General features: G+C 47.5%; 1 protein-coding gene across 1 annotated transcript in view; it reads right to left on the bottom strand.

Annotated features, from left to right (window-relative positions):
• LOC142599342 (uncharacterized) overlaps positions 1 to 21,823 on the bottom strand; it is a 739,733-nt gene that overhangs the window by 90,881 nt on the left and 627,029 nt on the right.

Here is a 21,823-nt window from a genome sequence, read left to right as displayed (position 1 = left end):
GCTGGAGCAGTCTGTTCTTGAAGGTCTGCACCCCATGGGAGAGACCCACGCTGGAGCAATTTGTGAACTGTAGCCCATGGGCAGGACTCACGTTGGAGAAGTTTGTGGAGGACTGTCTCCCATGAGAGGGACCCCACACTGGAGCAGGGGAAGAGTGTGAGGAGTCCTCCCCCCTGAGGAGGAAGAAGCCACAGAGACAATGTGTGATGAACTGACTACAACCCCCATTCCCCATCCCCCTGTGCCGCTGTAGGGGAGTAGGTAGAGAATTTGGAGTAAAGTTGAGCCTGGGAAGATGGGAGGGGTGGGGGGAGGTGTTTTAAGATTTGGTTTTATTTCTCATTGCTCTACTCTGTTTTCTCAGTAATAAATTAGATTTTTTTTTTCTAAGTTGAGTCTGTTTTGCCCGTGACGATGATTGGTGAGTGATCTCTCCCTGTCCTTACCTCGACCCATGAACCTCTCGATATATTTTCTCTCCCCTGTCCTGTTGAGGAGGGGGAGTGACAGAGCAGCTTTGGTGGGCACCTGGCCTCCTGCCAGGGTCAACCCACCACAGCCTGGGATTGATGGAGTAACAAAAAAGATTGGCTTCACACATGCTTTTAAAATCCTGGTGCTTGCAGGCTGCCATCGGGGAACTGCTCTCCTTGCATTGCAATACCTGCAGAAGAGACAGGCAGATGCTTTTAGGGGATCTCGCACACTTTTTGGGGTGTCCCTGCCTGGCAGGGTGGTGGCAGCTGGGGATCCTTCCTGTGGTACCCAGCAGATGGTGGTGATGTATAACTAATTCCTCCCAACCTTTTCTTATTGGAGGCTTTTAATGTTTTATTCGGCTGCAGGTTGGCATTATCCATCATTCAGGCTTTTGATGCGGTCACACCCTGTCATAAGACCTTTCTTTTCATTTTTGCTGAGCTGGATGCAGGCAGGGCAGCATCATTTGGTGCTCGTTTCCCTTCTTGTGCTCTCCAGGCCATGACATGTCCAGACGATCATCTGGACGAAAACTATGTGAAATCTCTTATCGCTCCTGCAAGTCTAGCTGACACAGTCTTTCCACTCTTTGATTGTATTTAATACCTTTCGTTTCACATCTTTCAGCACTTTACAATAGTACAAAATATCATGATGTGGTAGGTTGACCCTGGCTGGAGGCCAGGTGCCCACCAGAGCTGCTCTGTCACTCCCTCTCCTTAACTAGACAGGGGAGAAAAGATATAACAAAAGGCTTGTGGGTTAAGATAAGGACAGGGAGAGATCACTCACCAATTATTGTCACTGGCAAAACAGACTGAACTTAGAGAAAAAAATTCATCTAATTTATTACTAAGCAAAACAGAGTAGAGCAATGAGAAATAAAATCAACTCTTAAAACACCTCCCCCAACTTCCCAGGCTTAAATTTACTCCCAGTTTCTACCTCCTCCCCCCTCAGTGGCACAGGGGGACAGGGAATGGGGGTTTCGGTCAGTTCATCACACCTTGTCTCTGCCGCTCCATCCTCCTCAGGGGGAGGACTCCTCACATTCTTCCCCTGCTCCAGTGTGGGGTCCCTCTCACGGGAGACAGTCCTCCACAAACTTCTCCAATGTGAGTCCTTCCCACAGGCTACAGTTCTTCACAAACTGCTCCAGCGTGGGCTCTTCCATGGGGTGCACACCTTCAGGACCAGACTGCTCCAGCGCAGGCTTCCCACAGGGTCACAGCCTCCTTCAGGTGCCTCCACCTGCTCCAGCATGGGGTCCTCCATGGGCTGCAGGTGGAATCTCTACACCCCCTCATCCTTCCTCCATGGGCTGCAGGGGGACAGCCTGCTTCACCATGGTCTTCACCACAAGCTGCAGGGGAATCTTTGCTCCGGTGCCTGGAGCACCTCCTCCCCTTCCTTCTTCACTGACCTTGGTGTCTACAAAGTTTCTCACGTCTTCTGACTCCTCTCTCTGTCTGCAAAAGCTGCCGCTAGGGGTTTTTTTTTTCCTTCTTAAATATGTTATCCCAGAGGTGCTACCACTGTCGCTGATTGGCTTGGCCTTGGCCAGCAGCGGGTCCGTCTTGGAGCTGGCTGGCATTGGCTCTATCAGACACAGGGGAAGCTTCTAGCAGCTTCTCGCAGAAGCTACCCCTGTAGCCCCGCCACTATCAAAACCTTGCCACACAAACCAAATACACATGATATCTATAACAATGCCATGTTTCAAGGGACAAGCTGATGTGACGGTCTGGAGCGAGAGGGCAGGGAGAGGCAGGTGAAGGCTGGATGTGGGACATGGGGGACATTGGGTAGGAAGGTGGTGGCAGGTGTTACAGCAAAATCAAATGTAACCAAGACTATTGCTGCTAAGGGTGACCATTGTATAGTCCTACCCCTGTGTTAGTTAACATATATCCAAACAATGTACTAATTAAGACGTGATTGTCAAGAAGTAGAAGCATAACTGATAAATTGTTAGCTTGACCAACAAGCCTTGAAGAATCGTTGAGGATTGCCAAAGGAGAAGGAAACTAGGGGAAAGGTAATTCCAACAGGAGGAGATCGTGACCACAGACCCATGGACCCCCTACCCCAATTATACCACCTACTCAAAAGATAAAGGAGGAGAAAAGAACTGAGCATGCGTTCTAGTTTGCATGCTAGGCGAAGAAATCTGAACCAATCATTTAATAGAATAACAATGCATACGTATTAGAAAGATGAATATGTTAATGTTGTATGTACAAATAACCACTGATTTGGAGCTTTGGGGTGCTGTCTTGGGACAGACACCCATATCTGTGCAAATATGCAATAAAATACCTCTGCTCTGTGTGTATATTGGCGTGTTGCACACCAGGTAAATGAACCCCCAGTTTTGGGACAACAACAGGGCTAGGCTTGCTGTGTCCCCACTGCTGACCTGGCATCTGGGGACACAGATGTAGAGGGTGAGGGAGTGAGGAAGAGGTGAGAAGGAGTGGAGAGGAGGATGTAGATGATACCTCCTCTGCCAGCTGCTGATATGGCTTTGGGATGCACCTGGTGCTCAGGAGACTGAAAAGCTCAGCTGTGGCAGCGATGCTGTGGGTGTACATGGGCAGAACGGAGCATGGGTGGACTGGGAAGCTGGGATGCCCTTGTCCACTCTCGGGGGGGTGACAAACAGCCCCATAGCCCTCACCCAGCAGCTTCCAGGCAGCTATTGGTCCAGCTGTTGGCATCTGGGGAAGAGTCTGGGACAGACCTGGTGAAAACTCATTATTTCTCCTTGCAAGGGCTGCAGCTGAGCTGAACAGCAAAGAAACCAGAGGGATATGCTGGAGCTGGAATCAGAGAGATCAGAAGTGTGGCTTCCAAAATCTTCTGCTTCAAGTAGCCTGGATGGCCAGAGGAGGGGCAGAGGGGAGCTGAGGGCACACAGGCTGGTTGTGCTGCCTACTGGCATGGGGAACTCATCCAGGTCTGCTGGGCTGGAGCCAGTGCAGAGCCCAGCCAGGGGTTAGCGAAGGGCTGGGACTGCAAGGACTGGGTTCAGCTCAGTGCTGCCAAGTTTGCAGCCAGCAGCCCTATTTTGTTGCAGGGATTCTCGGCCTCCCAGCTGCACCCCATGGCCAGCAGTACAGACAGAGCTGTGGGGCACAGCACTCCATCCCACTGCCTCCTTGGTGTGGAAATGCCCACAGATACCAAGGTTTTTTTTTTTTTTTCTTCTAGGAGCCACCTGCTTCTCTAGAGAGGCCGGAGGAGTTCCCAAGTTCAGCATCCTGAATGACTGGCCCCAATGCCATTACTTTGCATGGGAAGTAACTGCTTCCTCTCTGCTTTTTACTCCTTGCCAGATTTACATCCAGGTGTTTAATTCTGACCTTGGATCAATTTCTTGCTTAAAGTTATCAATTTTTCCATGACAAGGGCCTCTGAGATGATGAAAAATTGACATGGTGTAATAGCAGAGAAGTGCCTCTGGCTCTGCAGCCAATCTTTCCTGCAGCATGGAAATAAAGCCCTCCGAACACTGCAGAATATCTGAGCAAATCCAGTAGTTTCTCATTTTTATATAGGTGTATATATGGGTACGTACATGTGCGTAGCTTTACACATATGCATATTCATATTCTCCACTCATTTCATTGCAGCATCTGGCCATCAGAAATGCAACTCCTAATGCCAGGGGCTAATGGGAGATGTTTTTATTTGTCCTTGTTATAAAAGAAGTATTAACTTTTCAGGACATTGTATTGATGTAGGGCAGTAAATTTCATGGCAGATTTCACAACCCTGTTAAGTATATCATCTTAGACTGTAATATCTAGCTGGGAAGACAAGTGAAACCCTTGCAAGCAATTCATGCCTGGGATGGTGGTGTGAAGCCAGGGAAGGATAGAAGTGATGCTGATACTTGCAGGTTCCCCCCCAGGATGTGCAGGAGGCTCCCCATGTCCCAGGGAAAGGATTTTGCTCCTTGTTCTTTGGCTGCTCCTAAAGTCTCCTGGAGCCGTGTCCGTGCCAGCGGCAATTGCATCTCTCGTGTTTCTGGCTGGCTGCTCTGGAGGCTGTTTGCTCTCCTGTCCCTCCACCTTCCATGTCCCCAGTAAATCTAATGTGATGCACACCGTGGTCACCAGTCACAGATAACTGTTTAGCTTAAATCCTGCTTGAATTCCCTTGGCTTATCTGCTAAATGGGATCTCAGTTATAGAGTCCTGTGGACATGGAGACCTATTTGGTCAGGGGCTTGTTTGGCAAGGAGTTTTACAAAAGTTCGAGCAAATTTCTGGGGAGAAGCTGAGAGCTAATAACAAGGAAAATTATATTAAACTTACTCCTCCGCTTCCTCCTCATCCCTTGGCTGTTAGCAACCCATCAGGAGAGTGCAGCTCTCAAGCAGACAAGATGGCACAGGTCTCTGCAGCTCCTGGCCAGTGACTGCAGTGGTGAAATGCTGTCTTGGAGCCAGGTGAGGAGGGGAAGGTCTCCCCATGTGTGTCCCCAGGGCTGCCCTCAGTGGTGGACAGGTAGGCATGGGTCTGGGCAGGGTGAAGGTGAGCTGTGTGCCTGCTAAGGCACTGATGCTGCCAGGATGCTGGCTCTCCTGCCCTGGCTCCCAATGGCTGGCTACCACTGCTGCTGGCTAATTGGGATGCTGATAATTATTAGCATTTCATGATTTCATTTTCCCCTCATTACACCCTCAGCCTCAATGGGGCTGAGTGCATCTCTGCAAAGACCTTAGGAGATGGAGGGGGTGATCCATATCCCCCATGGGTCACAGGGAAACCAGATCAGATGCAAACTGTGCCTGGAAAAACTGGATCAAAAATCTCATTGCTTTGGAGGCATTTGGAGCTGCAGCAAGGACCAGGCTGGGCAACAGGTTCATGAGGTTGGGGCTGCAATGAGTCAGGAGGTTTAGGGAAAAGGCTCTGAGTTACTAGTTCAGCATTTGCAAAAAGCCAGAGGGGCTGTGTGGGACCATAGGTGTGTGCAGGTGAAAAGCCCTGTTGATGCTATGTCTCTTAAGCTTTGCACAGAAACTCAGAGTGTTAAAGGAATAAACAACCCAAAAAACTAATTTACTTGGATATTGGCATAGGATAAAACTTGCATAGGGAAATCAATCCACTGGACAGGAGAGTTGGTCACTGTCTGGTGGTGATGGGAGTCTCCATCACAAGGACTTTTGCTGTTGTGTCTTCAGCTGGGCCAGGAGAGACTCTGCAAAATGTTCTCTTGCTCAGTTCTTACAATCTAGCTGGCCACAGTCCTACATGAGCCCCCAGCGCCATTGACATACCTCAAGTACATGCAAAACATCTCTTAAATATCTTGACTACACACAGAGGACCATCCTACATGACCAGTTCTGCAGAGGCAGTTCCTATTGACTGCTTACAAATGTCTTGTCTCTGCACGGGGGGGGGGGGGGGGGGGGGTGTCACTGTTGCAGCAGGGATGCTTTGGGACGTGCCACCCAGGGTGGAGATCAGCACATTCAGGCACACCGATAGGACAGGACCATCTGAAATTCCCACCTGGAGGGCTCCAGTAACAATTAGTCAGATGCTTAATTGTGAAGGTGCCTGGGGGCATTTGCAGGCAGCACTGGTTGTAGGGACTTTCTCCATCCTTTTGTTTGCAAGGCTTTTTTCTTTCTTTCTTTTCCCGTCTGACCACCAGACCCCAGGAGGGAAGAGGAAGGTTTTCCTGGAGACTCGGAGTTTCTGGGTGCTGTGGGGCAGGACTTTTGAGCAGACATTGCCAGCTGGAGGTTGTTACCGAGCTACTTATTCCCTGAGCAGCATCCAGTCTGGGGCTTGGTTGCCAAACGAGCTTTGGCTTGGGACAGATTTTCCTTGAGCCCAGAGGGGACAGATAAGAGAGGAATCTGGCGGTCCAGGTGCCAGCTTTTCAAAATCAGGTCCCTTTTTGATCACCCTAAACATGTGATACTGGCAGAAGATGTCACCTCACTATCTACCTCCTTCCCTGGCTCATTCATGCACAGATCAAGCAGTGCGGGTCCTTCTGCTCTCTCCTTGCAGGGCTCTGATCCTCCTCTGAGAAACTGTCTTGCATCCTGGCCTCTTTGCCCATTTCTAACCAGGGAGAAAAATCCCCCTGCTCTTCATTTTGTTGCTTGTCTTCAGGTTTGTTTTGAGATGGGCCATAAGAAAGCTTCCAGAATGGGAACCTTTCCAAACCTGCTTGCAGTGTGTTTGGATAAAAATGGTCCTTTGCTTTGTCCTGCTGTGGGCTTGTCCTCATCTGATCATCTCCTGGTCTTGCAGACTCTGCTACTCCTGTGGCTGAATGAGGAACCGTTCATTTTTATATCCATGGCAAATTAATCTTCACACTCTTTTCTGGCTGCCTTATCGTGTATTTACATTTAATCTGCCAGAGGCTGTGCTCTTTTTTAATTCCTCAGTTGGACAAGGCTTCAATGTGTGAAGACTGTTCCCTTTCCTTCCTTGCCCTGCTGTTTAACCTGGACAGCCTTTCAAATGTCTTTTTCTGCGAGGAAGAACATGCCTGTGTTGAGCCTCTGAAAGGGCATCTTTACAATCCTCCTTGCCAATCTTCCATTATTTTCCCACAGAAGCTGTAAATTATTGATAATTATGTTCAGTAAGGAGACCCTGGGAGCAGGGAGGCATGGCCCTGCTGGAATGGAACCAGGGCGGAAAGTCACCCCCCAGGGTTCATCTAGGCACAAGGTGACTCCTGGCAGAAAATATCAGTGCATTATCAACATTATTCTCATCCTAAATCCAAAAAGACAGCACCAGACCAGCTACTAGTAACAAAATTAACTATATCTATCTCAGCTGAAACCAGGACACCCTAGAAAATACCTTGAGGGAAATTGGAGCTGTAACTTCAGGACCATCTGAGTGGTGAATAAAGGAAAGCTGGCAAAACTGAAAGGAGTTAAATCGCAAGTGATGAGGAAACAAATGTGGAATGATCTTATACAAGCCTGTGTCCTACAATCAGAAATAAATAGGATTACAACATCAGAAATGTTTTGCTAACAGCAAAAGTTAGCGTCTACACAAAAAAGCCAGCTACCCCTGGCCCCACCAGCAATTCTGCACCCACTCTCCACCCCCACCTGCCACCTCAAGGCAAGGCACTACCTGGCAAATGCCAAAACAGCAGAAATGAAGGTTTGGCAGGTCCCCCAAAACTGCCGCCACTGTAGCCTCTTACCATGAGGAGGACCAATGCTCCTATGTTCCTTTAACTATAAAGTGGTGGTCTGGGGGAATTTTACATGTGTTAGCTCTGGTGGATACTGGAGCTGAGGTTACTATATTACATAGTAATATTAATAATAAAGAAGCCACACCACAGATCTGTGGATTGGGGGGAAATCTAACCACTGCCCTCCAAGCTAAGGCTACCTTAACAATAGGAAATGCCACACCATTTACCATGACAGTATTAATTGCCCCAATTAAAGAATATATTCTGGGTACTGATGTGTTGGCAGGACAAACAGTTGAAACTTTAAATAGTGACTTCTGCTTCAGGACTTCACAAGCAGGATTTGCTATTTGATCTATAACTGGTTTGTGTGGATTCCTGAAGTGGGATCCTGTTATGCTGCCCATGCCTACCAAGGTTGTAACTGTAAAACAATATCGTATTCCATGGGGGAAGGAGGAAATTACTCAAACTGTTCAGGCACTTCAACAAGTGGGAATCTTTAAGGAAACCATAACTGCTTTTAATAATCCTATTTGGCCTGTTCAAAAACCAGACAGCACTTGGAGAATGACTGTAGATTGAATTGAATAAACTCACCCACATACACTTGCAGTTATGGTACCAGACATGGTCACTCTTATAGAAAAAAATCAGCAAAAAATTTACAAACCTGGAAGGCGATGATAGATCTTGCTAATGCTTTCTTTTCAATAGCCATTACATATTTATAAAGCATGTGCGCATAACTGTACTATTTGTACGCAGCTACATTTAAGGGCATTATATAGGCCATGGGGAAAGATAGAACGGGGGGGTCAGTGGGCCTTGAATACCTGACAGGTCGATTACATGGGCCCCCTGCCCCTGTCGAGGGGGCAGCAATATGTATTCATTGCTGTGGATACAGTGTCAGGACTGGTTTTTTGCTAAACCCACCAAATATGCTCATCAACATAACACAATTGAAGCATTAGAACAATTCATTCATCAGTATGGACCTCCTCACCAAACACAGAGCGACCAAGGAACACACTTTAGTGGTTATAATGTTCAAGATCGGGCTTAAGGGCTAGGGATAGATTGCATATTCCATATTGCCTACCATCTCCAAGTGAATGGCTTGATTGAAAGAATGAATGGGATGCTGAAGGAACAATTAAAAAAGCTAACCTGTACTAACACTTTACAACATTGCAGTTCACATCTTACTAAAGCAGGGTTTTTTGTTAAACAGCTGGAATATTCATAATCAAACACCCTATGATCATATTACAACACTTCCAGTAGAAAACATGGTGAGGATTGAAATTCTTCCAGATGGTACCTCTCCCAAAATATTAACTACAGGGGAAATGAAATTGTTTACACCAATGGATTGCATGGTGGGACCGCAACCTATTAGTCTAGACGTCAAGATCCATATAATAACCCCCGAGAATGCCGTATGCTTCTGTACCTCAACTTCTCCTCTTATTTTACATCCTCTGTTGATATCAGATTCTCGAGTTCTTGTATTTCAGGTATCTTTGACGAATACCTGTGCCTTATCTAGAGGATTAGAATGGTGTTATTGGTGTTGTGAACCCAACATTGAATTGAAGTTCAATCTGAAAAAGCACAAGCCATAGCTCTTCAATCTGTGTGGGCAATTACCCCACATCAGGTTATCAAACCCAGAGTGACATTAGCTGAAGGAGCTGGAGCAACAGCATACGTATTACTGGAAGGAGATGACAGTCCTGTTTTCCTCCCTTATCACAGGTTGGCTCGTTGTGCTTTGTAGTCTTGTACTACATGCACATGCCCTGGATCCATTTACATGAGATCAACATGTATATACTTAGATTTGGTTAGACTCTACTGTAACTAACTCATCTGCCTTATGTACTGACATGGTTTAGGCCCAGCCGGCAGCTGAGCGCCACGCGGCCACTCACTCCTTCCCCAGCATGATGGGGAGGAGAAGTTAACAAAAGGCTCAGGTCGAGATAAGGACAGGGAGAGCTAATTATCATCACAAGCAAAACAAACTGAACTTAGAAAAAGGGATTCATCTAATTTATTACTAAACAGAATAGAGCAATGAAAAAAAAAAACAAATAACATCAAGTCTTAAAACACCTCCCCCCACCCCTCCCATCTTCCTGGGCTCAACTTCACTCCCGGCTTCAACCTCCTCCCCCCCTCAGCGGCGGGGGGGGGGGGGGAATGGGGGGAGGGGGATGGGGGTTGCGGTCAGTGCAGCACACGTTGTTTCTGCCGCTTCGTTGTCCTCGGGGGAGGACTCCTCTCATCGCTCCCCTGCTCCAAAATGGAGTCTCTCCCACGGGCTACAGTCCTTCTCAAACTGCTCCGGCGTGGTCTCTTCCATGGGGTGCAGACCTTTAGGAGAAAACTGTTGCAGCGTGGGTCTCCCACGGGGTCACAAGTCCTGCCACCAAAACCTGCCCTGGCGTGGGCTCCCCTCTCCACGGGTCTACCGGTCCGGCCAGGGACTTGCTTCAGCCCGGGCTTCCCACAGGCCACAGCCTCCCTCGGGTACCTCCACCTGCTCCAGCGTAGGGTCCTCCACGGGCTGCAGGTGGAATCTCTGCTCTCCATCATCCTTCCTCCACGGGCTGCAGGGGAACAGCCTGCTTCACCATGGTCTTCACCACGGGCTGCAGGGGAATCTCTGCTCCGGTGTCTGGAGCGCCGCCGCCGCCTCCTCCCTCCTCCTCCTGCACTGACCTTGATGTTACATCTCCACACTTCCCCCTCCGGCTGTAAAAAAAAAAAAAAAAACTTCCCCCCTTCTTAAATATGTTATCACAGAGGCGCTGATTGGCTTGGCCTTGGCCAGGGGCGGGCCCATCTTGGAGCTGGCTGGCATTGGCTCTGTCAGACACTGTGGAAGCTTCTAGAAGCTCCTCACAGGAGCCACCCCTATAGCCCATGCCCCCACCCGCTACCAAAACCTTGCCACACAAACCCAACACATGTACTGAGAGAGGATTAACATCTGCAGATCTTTTGATGTGTTTCATTGGCATGCCAACCCCAGTAGCTGTATTACAGAATTATACTATACTAAGTGCTTTTGATATTAATGTTCCTCATTGTTATTCTTTCCGAGTAGGTAATGGCTGTAGGCCAGGGAACATTACAAAATCGATTGGTGGTGGACTATCTCCTTCTTCGACACCATAAATGCTGCTCTGATTTTGAAGGCATGTGTTGCTTCAACATAACTGACGAATCAGCCAGCATAGAGGATGACATTCAATATCTCTAGGACTTAATGTATCAAATGAAACAATCTACTGGTGGTGCCTGGCTGGCTGAGTGGTTTAATTCCCAGACAGGATGAGTGGGACACCTGATTCAAAGCATTATTGTAGAGATATTTTTATTCTTTTTTCTATATGTTTATTGCGTGCCTCTGTAAATTACCCTGCCCTACACCCTGCAAGCCCAAATGGACACCTCCAGCTTTGCCAGCCCCAGTGGAAGTGGTCTCTTGAGTGAGGGGGTGGAATGTGGGATAATAACAGAAGATTGGTGAGGAGGATTGTAAACACGCTCAACTGACTTGCAGCTGGGGTGTCAAAAAACACATATATCATACTAATTGTTGTTTAGCCTTGTGTGTTGGACAAGTAGAACATCTGTGTTTAGATAACATAGGCCTGTAATAGACTTAGAGGCACCCTATCAAACATGCTTGAGATTCCTGCCCTGCTGTGGGTAAGATCAAAGCACAATGGTATACTATGCCTGTGCAAATCCCTGATATACAGGTGAAAAGAGCAGGTTTGGTGATCCTCTAGTATGGACCGAGCTCCATGGTGCTTGCGTCCCTGCTTGTGTGCCTCTGCCCAGATGCTGCTTTGGGGATCCCCCAGCTGGTGAGGTAACAAAAATGAATTTACTCTTTGCATTTCATCCATGGTTTTGTGGTTGTTCCTGCAGCCTGCCTGTGCTGGCTCACATAGCTTCCTTCTCTGGAACATCAGGACAAAGGGGGATCCTTCCATTCCAGTGGCCATATGGCAGGCACAGATGTTTGTGAGCTCTCCACATCTGGCTCCAGCAGCAAGGGGTGACAGGCACAGCCAGGGTACCAAATCTCAGCCATGCCAGGAGCCAGCTGGATTTCACACCGATCCTAGGTGCTGCAAGGACTCCTACCTTCTCCCAGCATCTCCTCTACTGGTGGACAACCCCCTTTTGTGGTCAAGCGTGTCAGCTGCCCCCTGCTCAGACCAGCCCCCTGCCCTCCCATCCACACCTGTTTCCCTCCCTCCCCCACTAGTTGTGTTTGGAGTGAATCCAGGGGGAATCTGGACCCTGCTGGGGGTCACCTTGCTCTAAATAGAGGCCCCCAACCCCAGGATGGGGTCCCAGTATGGGAGAGAGGCTCAAAACCACATGCAATGGCAAGTCCCCATTGCTGAGAGCTGAGATGCCTCCCCAACTCTGGGCGTGCAGGAAATTTGGAGGGAGATGGGGGAATCCACTGCTTAATGACCACATGGATGCTGCAGTGTGATGGTATTTAATTACCCACGTGTCTCAGATTATTAACAATTTAAATTCCAGCCCTGGGGCTGCCTCCTAGAGCCCGTGGCTCTCTGCTGCTGGTGAGCAGCATCCAGATACCTTGTTGTGTCCACCTGGGCTGGCAGCCCTCCCACGACACATGGTCCTTGAGGGCTCTGAAAATCCCTTGCAGGGAGGTCTCAGTGACCATCAGCAGAGGAAAAAACACCAGCTGGCTGAAGCATGGACAAGTCACCTCTGAAATTGCTCCCCACTAGTCTCAGCCCTTTGGAAAGTCCCTGCCAAGGTAGCTTCTGAGCCCAAGGGCGGTGCTCCAGGAGGCCCAGGACATGCTGAGTGCCATTTGCTGCCCAGAGGTTGCTCACGTGCTCCTGTGCGTTCATCTAAGCCAAGATATAAAAGGGGTTTGGGTTTTGTTTTTCATTCTCCTGGCATAGCAGATCTCCCTGCAGCATGGAGCTGCCTGCTGCAGGGCATGAGAGTATTTAGCATTTGCTTAAAGTTTTTAATTGTTTTTGTGTTAAGCACCTGATGGTGTATTTTAGATAGAAATAGAAGGGATTTGGCCTTCCATCCCCTCCTTCCTTCCTTCCTTCCTCCCTCTCTCTCTCTCTTCCTCTCTCCCTTTCTTCCTTCTTTTCATCTATCTTCCCTCCTTTCCTCCCTGTCTCTTCCTCCCTCCCTCTCTTCCTTTCTTCCTCCCTAAAAAATTAATAATTTTTTCCTTATTACATCCCTAAGAGCCCCATTCAGTCACAGGCAGCAGCAGGCAAGGAAAAACTCAACAATAAGGACAAAACCAAGAGTAAAACTGGAATGAAATGACAGCCATAAACCCAGCACCAAGAGGGACAGTAAAACTGCAGTTTGACAGAAGCCAGCAGGCCCACACTAATACCTTTTTTATGATTAAAACACTCTGGTCACAGATTAACTTCCTTTGCTCAATTAACTTCCTTTGATCAATATTTATTGTTGCACTTGCGCTGGAAGGCAGGGAGGAGAGGAGGAGGTGTGGGCAGTGTTTGGGACGCAAGATCTGTATCAGGTTTGCAGCTCTGCAGCCTTTGGCAGCTGCTTAGGACATGGATGCGTAATCAAAGGTGACGAACGTGCCTCCAGCAGTTACCCTCCATCACTGAGTGCTCGTGCCAAAGGGTCTCCATGCACCGGGGCAGTATCCCAGGACTTACATCCCAGGCAATGCTCTGGGTCTCCCAAACATGTGGGACAAGGGCAACAATGGAGACAGGCACTGCTACAGCCCGGGTGAGCGCATTGGTTTGTCTTGGTCGAGCCAAAGCCCAGGCAGCTCTGGAGAAACCACATCCCTTGATACCCCGATCCATTTGTTTCAGCAGCATCAGAAAACAGGATGGAAGTAAGACTAAATTCCTGGCCATCCCCCCTTGAGTGTCTTTACATCTTGGCATACCCCACTGGGTATGTGAGTTTCACAAGGATCCAGATGAGTGCAACAATGACCCAAACCAAGCCGGTGCTGGTGCCCAACAATCAAACATACTGCTTCTCCTGTTCTGAACACCCATCCTGACCGATCCAAGTCATAGCCTGTTTGTGAACATTGAGGAGCAGAGGAAGCCCATGGAATGGGAGAATAACATCTATCTGTTAAAGGACTGGGAATAGTAGTTAATGACAATTAAATGCAATGGAATGGTTAGAAGAGATATATATGTATTAAATTATGTGGGACTTGAGCATGACACAAATGGTATGGAATAAGGGGTGGAGATTGTATTGGGTCCAGCTGAGATGGAGTTAATTTTCCCCATAGCAGCCCTCATAGTGCTGTGCTGTGTCTTGGTAGCTAGCAAGGTGTTGATAACACACCAGTGTTTTGGCTATTACTGAGCAGTGCTGGCACAGCATCCAACATTTCTTTTCCCCCCCTCAGCAGCAGGCTGGGGGTGGGCAAGATCTTGGGAGGGGACACAGCCAGGACAGCTGACCCAAACTGACCATATGACATCTGCTCAGCAATAAAAAGTTGAGAGAAAGGAGGAGGAAGCAGGGGTATTTGTTATTTACAACATTTGTCTTTCGGAGCAACCGCTATGTATACTGAAGCCCAGCTTCCTGGGAAGTGGCCAGATGTGGTGTATGATAGGCACGGACTCCGTAGGGTGCAAGTACAGAATCAACTTTATTACAGAATTTTCTGATTATATAGTATTTCTTGTTAAAAGGGGAGGCTCTTTTATTCCCCAATCATCACCCGATTCATGTTCCCCGCAAGATCTGCTATTCTGTTTTTCTCTTGCACCTGGCGGGCGCCTGGCTGTCTGTTCTCAGCTCCTTATCTCCTGGATTCGGCCAGTCACATGTTATTTACGAGCTACTGAAGAATGCAAGGCCTGTTTTGTGCATATCTTTTCTTTGAACCGCTGTTTTTCGCTGCTTTAGTGCACAGGTGGAAATCGCACATTTCCCATGCCGTCTTTATTCGCTAAAGCGTTGTTCTCCACATATCCCCCTTTTTCTGTTTATGACAACCCCGTTGAGCAACAGTGTGTCCACAACACGTGCCTCTATCTTCTGCACTCGTCAGATAGCCGACCACAGAATCTGTAAAAAAAACACCAAGAACAAGAAAAACACCACAGTGCCTATGCCAATAAAAACCCACATTTGAAAATTTAAACCCCTAAACCAAGTTTTCGGATTTAGCCATGATAGGTCATTTTTTAATGTGTCGAATACACTTTGGCTCATCAGTTCCCATAATTTTTTAATTTGGTCCCTCAATTGATCATGTAAAGACTGAATATTATGTTGAAGAGATAAATCAAATGTCCTTGTAAATGTTGTTTCACTATTTTATAAATCGCTAAAAGTTATACAACTCCTAAAGTCTGGTGAAGACAGGGTAATACAAAAAGATCCACTACATGATAGAATAGTAGCATTGGAGGTTAGAGCAAAAAATAAGGATGGGTTGGGCAGACCATGATTTCTGCTTCAGACAAAAGCGTTACATTAGCCTTAGTTGCGTTCTCCGTCATTAGTACTTGATATAATTGTCGCTTAAAAAAGGAAATACCCATCTGCCAAATATTTGAATGAGCCGGGAAAAAAGATAAATCTGATGTGTTAAAACTATCATTATAATACATCTGCAATTCTATAAGCCACCATATCTTAATTGTGAGGTTGATCAATCCCAGATGCAACATCATCTTGGTGTTTCTTATCGTCCTGTTCATCTTCAGTATGCGTTTTCACTTGCGCTGGCTTTACATACCTTGCAGGGATCCAATAGGGACCTGAGGGAAGAGAAACACAAGCATATCCCTGTCCTCAGGTAAGCAAGGGGACCGGTCCTTCCCATTGACCAGATTCCAATTTTTTATAAAACACCTGAGGCTTCACAGTAGAGGATTCCTCAGTTCTAAAATGTCTATATCTACTGTGGAACTATATTGCTTAGATCCAGATAGATTAAGAAAATTTAAAACATAAGTAGCTTTGTCTAGTATTTCCTGTGGTGTTGTCCCTACTGGATTCCCCCTTTTTTGTTTATCAATAATAGATTTCAAAGAACGGTGGGCACGTTCTATTATTGCTTGACCAGTAGGGGAACATGGAATTCCAGTAATATGTTCAACTCCCCAGTCCTGTAAGAATAACAGAAAACGTCGAGAAACATAAGCTGGGCCATTGTCTGTTTTAACTTTCCGTGGGACCCCCATGGTCGCAAAACATCTTAAAAAATGCTTCACAACGTCTCTGGCACGTTCTCCGGAATGGGCAGTGGCTACCAGAAAACCAGAGAAGGTGTCAATAGAAACATGAACATACTTAAGGCGTCCAGAAGAAGAAATATGTGTGACGTCTGATTGCCACAAATCATTAGCATTTAAACCTCTGGGATTAGTCCCTGGCAAAACTGGCAAAGGGGACAGGCGCTGACAATCCGAGCATGCTCAAATTATATCTTGAGCTTGTGCGGTAGTTAAAGAGAAGTGCTTTCGTAATGAGTGTGCATTTTGGTGGAAAAATTCATGAGCTAATTTTGTCTGGTCAAAACATCGAGGAAAAACTGCAGCCATTGTAAATTGGTCTGCTATTGTATTACCTTCAGCAAGGGGTCCTGGTAAGATAGTGTGAGAGCAAATATGGACAATGAAATAAGAATGCTGTCTGATTTTTAAAAGTTGGGCTAGCTTTAACAATAAATCAAACAACTGTTTGTTGTCTACCTCTCGTATAAAAGCGGATTCTAAGCGCTGAACAATACTTGTAACATATGCAGAATCTGCAACGATATTAAGAGGTTCCTTAGAAAATAACTCAAAGGCACGGACCGCTGCAGCTAACTCTACAATCTGCGTCAATCCAGATAAGTGAGAAACATCTGAGGCCCACTCCTCGCAGTTTGCGTGACGCCATACAACTGCAGCCTTACCTGTTTTGCCAGAACCATCGATAAACACAGTACGAGCATTCTGTAGAGGAACAGAACTCAACAAAGACCGTGGTTGGAGAGGTAAACAGTGCAGAGAACCTAATAAACGATGGCGTGGCAAAGAATACAAAACAACATTAGTATAATCAGCCAGTGCAGCCTGAAAAGCCAAACTGTTACACAATACAACACGAAATTCTTCTTTGGTTAATGGTAGATGAAGGAAGGTAGGATCTTGTCCTGTCAATTGTTGACATTTCAAACGACCCTGCGAAAGAAGTCTAGCAATCATTTCTAGGGCAGTGGTCAATGTTTTTGCAAAAGAATGTGGCAAAAATAACCACTCCAAAATGCGTAAAGCATGCTCTTCCTTCTGCACCTTCTCGTCCCACTGACCTAGGAGAGCATATGGTTGAAAGGAATGATAAATGATGGACAATCGAACTGGCAATTGCAGAGAAATTCGATGAGCAAACATAAAATTAATTTTATCTATCACTGTCTGCAGCGCCGACTGGGCTGCTTCTGTCAATTGTCTAGGAGACGTTAGTTCAGGATTCCCCTTCAGCAATGAAAACAAGGGGGGACAGTTCGTGTGTCGTTATTCCCAACAGTGATCGAAGCCAGTTAATTGTCCCCAACAACTTCTGTAAGTCATTTAGAGTACTCACTGTAGTAGCAAGTCGTACAGACTGTGGATATACATGCGAATCAAGAAGTTTCCAGCCGAGATACCTCCATGGAGGGAGTGACTGTACCTTTTCCGTCACAATTTGGAGACCGTATCGCCGAAGCTCAGCTACTAAACTGTCGAAAACTCGGGAAAGAGATGATTCAGTTTCCACAGCCAACAAAATATCGTCCATGTAATGATATAACATGATTGCATCATATGTTTTGCGAATATTTGACAAGGCCTCACTAACAACAATTTGACATATAGTCGGGCTATTTTTCATTCCTTGCGGTAAAACCACCCAATGAAACCGTTGCATGGGTCTATCATTATTAATCACAGGAACCGAAAAGGCAAAACGAGCACAATCTTCAGGATGTAAATGAATGGTAAAAAAGCAATCTTTTAAATCAATAACCTTCAAATGCCAATTGTCTGGAATCATAGTGGGATTAGGAGTTCCTAGTTGCAAGGCCCCCATAGGTGCCATCACTGCATTAATAGCTCGGAGGTCCTGCAACAATCTCCATTTGCCAGATTTTTTAGGAATAACAAATATAGGCGTATTCCAAGGGCTCGTGGAGGGAACAATATGGCCTAATTGTAGCTGCTCTTGCACCAATTCATGAGCCCTTTCTAGCCGCTCACCTTTCAAAGGCCACTGATCTACCCATACCGGCTTATCTGATAACCAAGTCAGTTTGAGTCGCGGCTGAACGTCAGTGGCCCGTGTTAAAAATGTGTCGTTATTGTCACGTTCCATTGTTGCAAGAGATCACGACCCCATAATGTACATGGCACAGTTAAAACATATGGTTTTAAAACCGCTTGTTTGTTATCAGGACCTTCCACAGTCAAGGAATGCATACTCTGCCAAGGTATTTGTGTCCCTCCAATTCCAGTAATAGCAGCAAACGCCTGTATTAATGGCCATTCCTGTGGCCAGTCCGATCGTTGAATAATAGAAACATCTGCTCCGGTGTCCACTAGGCCAGTGAACACCTGACCGTTTACTCTACAAGTCAACATCGGTTGTCCCGTGGTAATCTTCTGTGTCCAAAAAATGCGAGGCAGACCTGTACTACCAAACCCGGAGGACCCCCTTTCACCAACATGGGCAGAAGTTTTAGTTTGAATTTGAGTGTTGGGCAGCAAAAGCAATTGTGCAATTCGCTCTCCAATAGGTATAGTACAAGGTGGTGTAGGGGTCCAAACCAGAATTCTTATTTCCCCAGTATAATCGGAATCTATGACCCCAGGCAAAACAAATAAACCTGCTCTGGAAGTGGAGGAACGACCAAGCAATAAGGCACATAAACCCTTGGGCAAAGGTCCATACCCTCCTGTAGGCACTAGATGTACTGACTGATCTCGAATTACTGTGGATTGACTGGTGGCCAGGTCCAACCCGGCGCTGCCTGCTGTGGCTGGTCTGAGAGATTCGACTGTAGTGAGTTGCCAGCATTCATCTCGCTTATTTGTGCCGGCCAGGTCAAGGACTGTGCCGGCGGGGGCTGGGGCTGGGTCCTGTTGTGTAGTCTCGGGGCACCGGACCTCGCGCCCCTCCTCCCGTTTCCCGAGGTATTCTCAGGGAGCGGATTGCCTTGTTTGTCAAACTTAGAACAACATTGATTACCCCAATGGTATCCCTTTTGACAACGAGGGCATAATTGAGCAAGTTGTCTTCCCTGCCCTCCTTGTCCTCGTCCTCCTCTTCTCGCTTTCAGGCAATCTTTCTTCACATGCCCTTCCTGACCACAGGAGAAACATTTAGTAGCAGCTCGTGCAAGTGCCAACTGTTGAGCTAAGGCAGCAGCTAGCATATCTGCCTTATGTTGCTCAGAGCCCATGTTTTGGCATGCTCTAATAAGATCATTCAAAGTTTTTGCGTGATTATGAATAGGATCAGTGGCTCGCCTGCAGTCTGTGTTTGCATTCTCAATAGCGAGCTGAAACAATAACAATTCTGCTGCTTCAGAAGAGTCTGTCTGTCTCTGTATAGCAGTTTGCAAACGATCCAAAAATTGTACATACGGCTCCTGAGGTCCCTGACGAATGGAAGCAAATGACGACTCTCGCTTGCCGAAATCCGGCACCCGTCGGAGTGCCCTCAAGGCTAACCCTGTGGCTTGGGCAAGAACATTCCGCGATAGTCCAGCCTGTGCTATCCCGGTAGCATAATGCCCTTCTCCCATTAATTTGTCGAGACCAATAGCAGTTCCTGCCGTTAAATTGTCCATCACCTGAACTTGCACCAGCTCACGGTATTCCGAAAACCACACACAGTACTGTGCTGCAGACAACACAAGACGTAGGATGGATTTCCAATCTAAGGGTGTCAGTACGTAAGATTCTCCTACAACCTGTAACAAGTTCATTGTGAATGATGCCTGCAAACCATACTCCTTTATCGATTTGCGGACCTCCTTTATTACATCATATGGTAAATGAACGTATTCGGGGGGGTCTGTTCGGTTGATACAACACAGGCATGGCTTGAAGAAGCTATATGTCCCCTCTTTTTAGTGCCTCTGTCCGGCACTCGTCAAATAGTCCACCCAAGATTTTAGACTGAACAGTTCCTTGTAATGGGTAACTCGGGGGGGGGGGGGGGGGGGGGGGGCGGGGGTGCAGAAGGGGGCGGGCGCACGCTGAGTGGGGGGGGTGGGGGGGTGGGCCTCAGGGATATCTGTGAGAGAGTCTTTTGTCTCTGTTGTTGCAAAATCTCTTCTGCCGTGGGGGCAGAAGCAGCCTTCGCTTTTACAGGAGTAAGCGGGGGATATAAATCCGGCTCTCATTTGGGGTCAACGGGACCTGGATCAAAAGGATCCCCAGGGTCTGCTCTGCCCTCCGACAGCGGAGGTTCAGTCACCACCTCAGCATAGTCTGACTCCAACTCAGGATCTATTAATTCAAAAGAACGAGATTCTTTTCTCGTATTTGTCTCAGCGGGTGGTAATACGGAGTCATTCACTTTCTGCAATACCTGTTCAGCAGGTAGCAGAGTCCTGAGAGCAGTATAAACCACACGCCAAGTAATCAATATATCATCATGGAGCTCCAACTGCAAAAGCCGCTTAGCTTGCAGCTCCTCACCAACCTTCTGCCATTGAGTGAGATCATATGAGCCTTTAACAGGGAACCACGGACAATAGTCCCGAATCCATACAAGCAACCTCACCAAATGCAGTGGAGCGACCTTAAAGCCTAGTTCTCGTAAAATACGTTGTAAATTCTCTGTATGAAACTTCTGTTCTCGAGTCGCTGACTGTCCCATAATAAAAAAACGACAGTCTAAAAAACTTTCCCGTGGCTGCTCACCTGTTTCGTCCAGTGACCGGTGATGAATATGAGCGCTCGATGCAGTGCAGTTTCCTCCGTCCAGCTACGCAGGGGTACACCACCGGTAATTTTCCGCACTGCTTTTCCTTCTTCTCTTTTCCAAGTCCTTCTTCTATTTTTCAAGTCCCGATTCGGGCGCCATTTGTGGTGTATGATAGGCACGGACTCCGTAGGGTGCAAGTACAGAATCAACTTTATTACAGAATTTCCTGATTATATAGTATTTCTTGTTAAAAAGGGAGGCTCTTTTATTCCCCAATCATCACCCGATTCGTGTACCCCGCAAGATCTGCTATTCTGTTTTTCTCTTGCACCTGGCGGGTGCCTGGCTGTCTGTTCTCAGCTCCTTATCTCCTGGATTCGGCCAGTCACATGTTATTTACGAGCTACTGAAGAATGCAAGGCCAGTTTTGTGCATATCTTTTCTTTGAACCGCTGTTTTTCGCTGCTTTAGCGCACAGGTGGAAATCGCACATTTCCCACGCCGTCTTTATTCGCTGAAGCGTTGTTCTCCACAGCCAGACATTGCCTGCTGATGGGAAGTAGAGAATAAATCATTTGGCTTTTTTCCTTTGCTTCCACGCATGGCCTTTTGCTTTATTAAACTGTCTTTATCTTGACCCACAAGTTTTTTTTCCATCTTATTTTCTCCCCTCCCTATCCTGCTGAGGAGAGGAGTGATAGAGCAGCTTGGTGGACACCTGGCATCCAGCCGAGGTCAACCCACCACAAGGGGCTACAGTGAGGGGAGAGCACAGAGCTGGTTGCAGCATCCCCCTAGCCCAGCCCAGGGACGGGGCTGCTGCTGCCCCACACCATCGGGTGGGTACTGGGGGGGGGCAGCAGCAGCACAGTGAGCTGAGCTGGACTCCCTGGCAGCCCCCAGGCTAGCGATGAACCAGCCCCTCGCTGCATCCCAGCAGCCCTGGTACTGGCGGCAGGAAGAACGAGGGCTGCAGCCCGGCAGCCCCAGGCAGAGAAGTAGCTGCAGGGCCAGTCATTCCTGCCAGCAACCATGCAGTGAGTTTGCCAGGCCTCAGCCCTCTCCCAGGAGCTGCCTAAGCCTTGGGCGGCACCTGATTCCCGTTCCTCCCCGAGCCTGCAGCGCTCAGACACAGGCGCAGAGCTCCTCCCAGGGAGGA

Source organism: Balearica regulorum, chromosome W (genome assembly GCF_011004875.1).
Source record: "Balearica regulorum gibbericeps isolate bBalReg1 chromosome W, bBalReg1.pri, whole genome shotgun sequence".
Lineage (NCBI taxonomy): Eukaryota > Metazoa > Chordata > Aves > Gruiformes > Gruidae > Balearica > Balearica regulorum.
The sequence above is the reverse complement of the archived record's forward strand: the minus strand, read 5'-3'. Positions and strand labels throughout refer to the sequence as shown.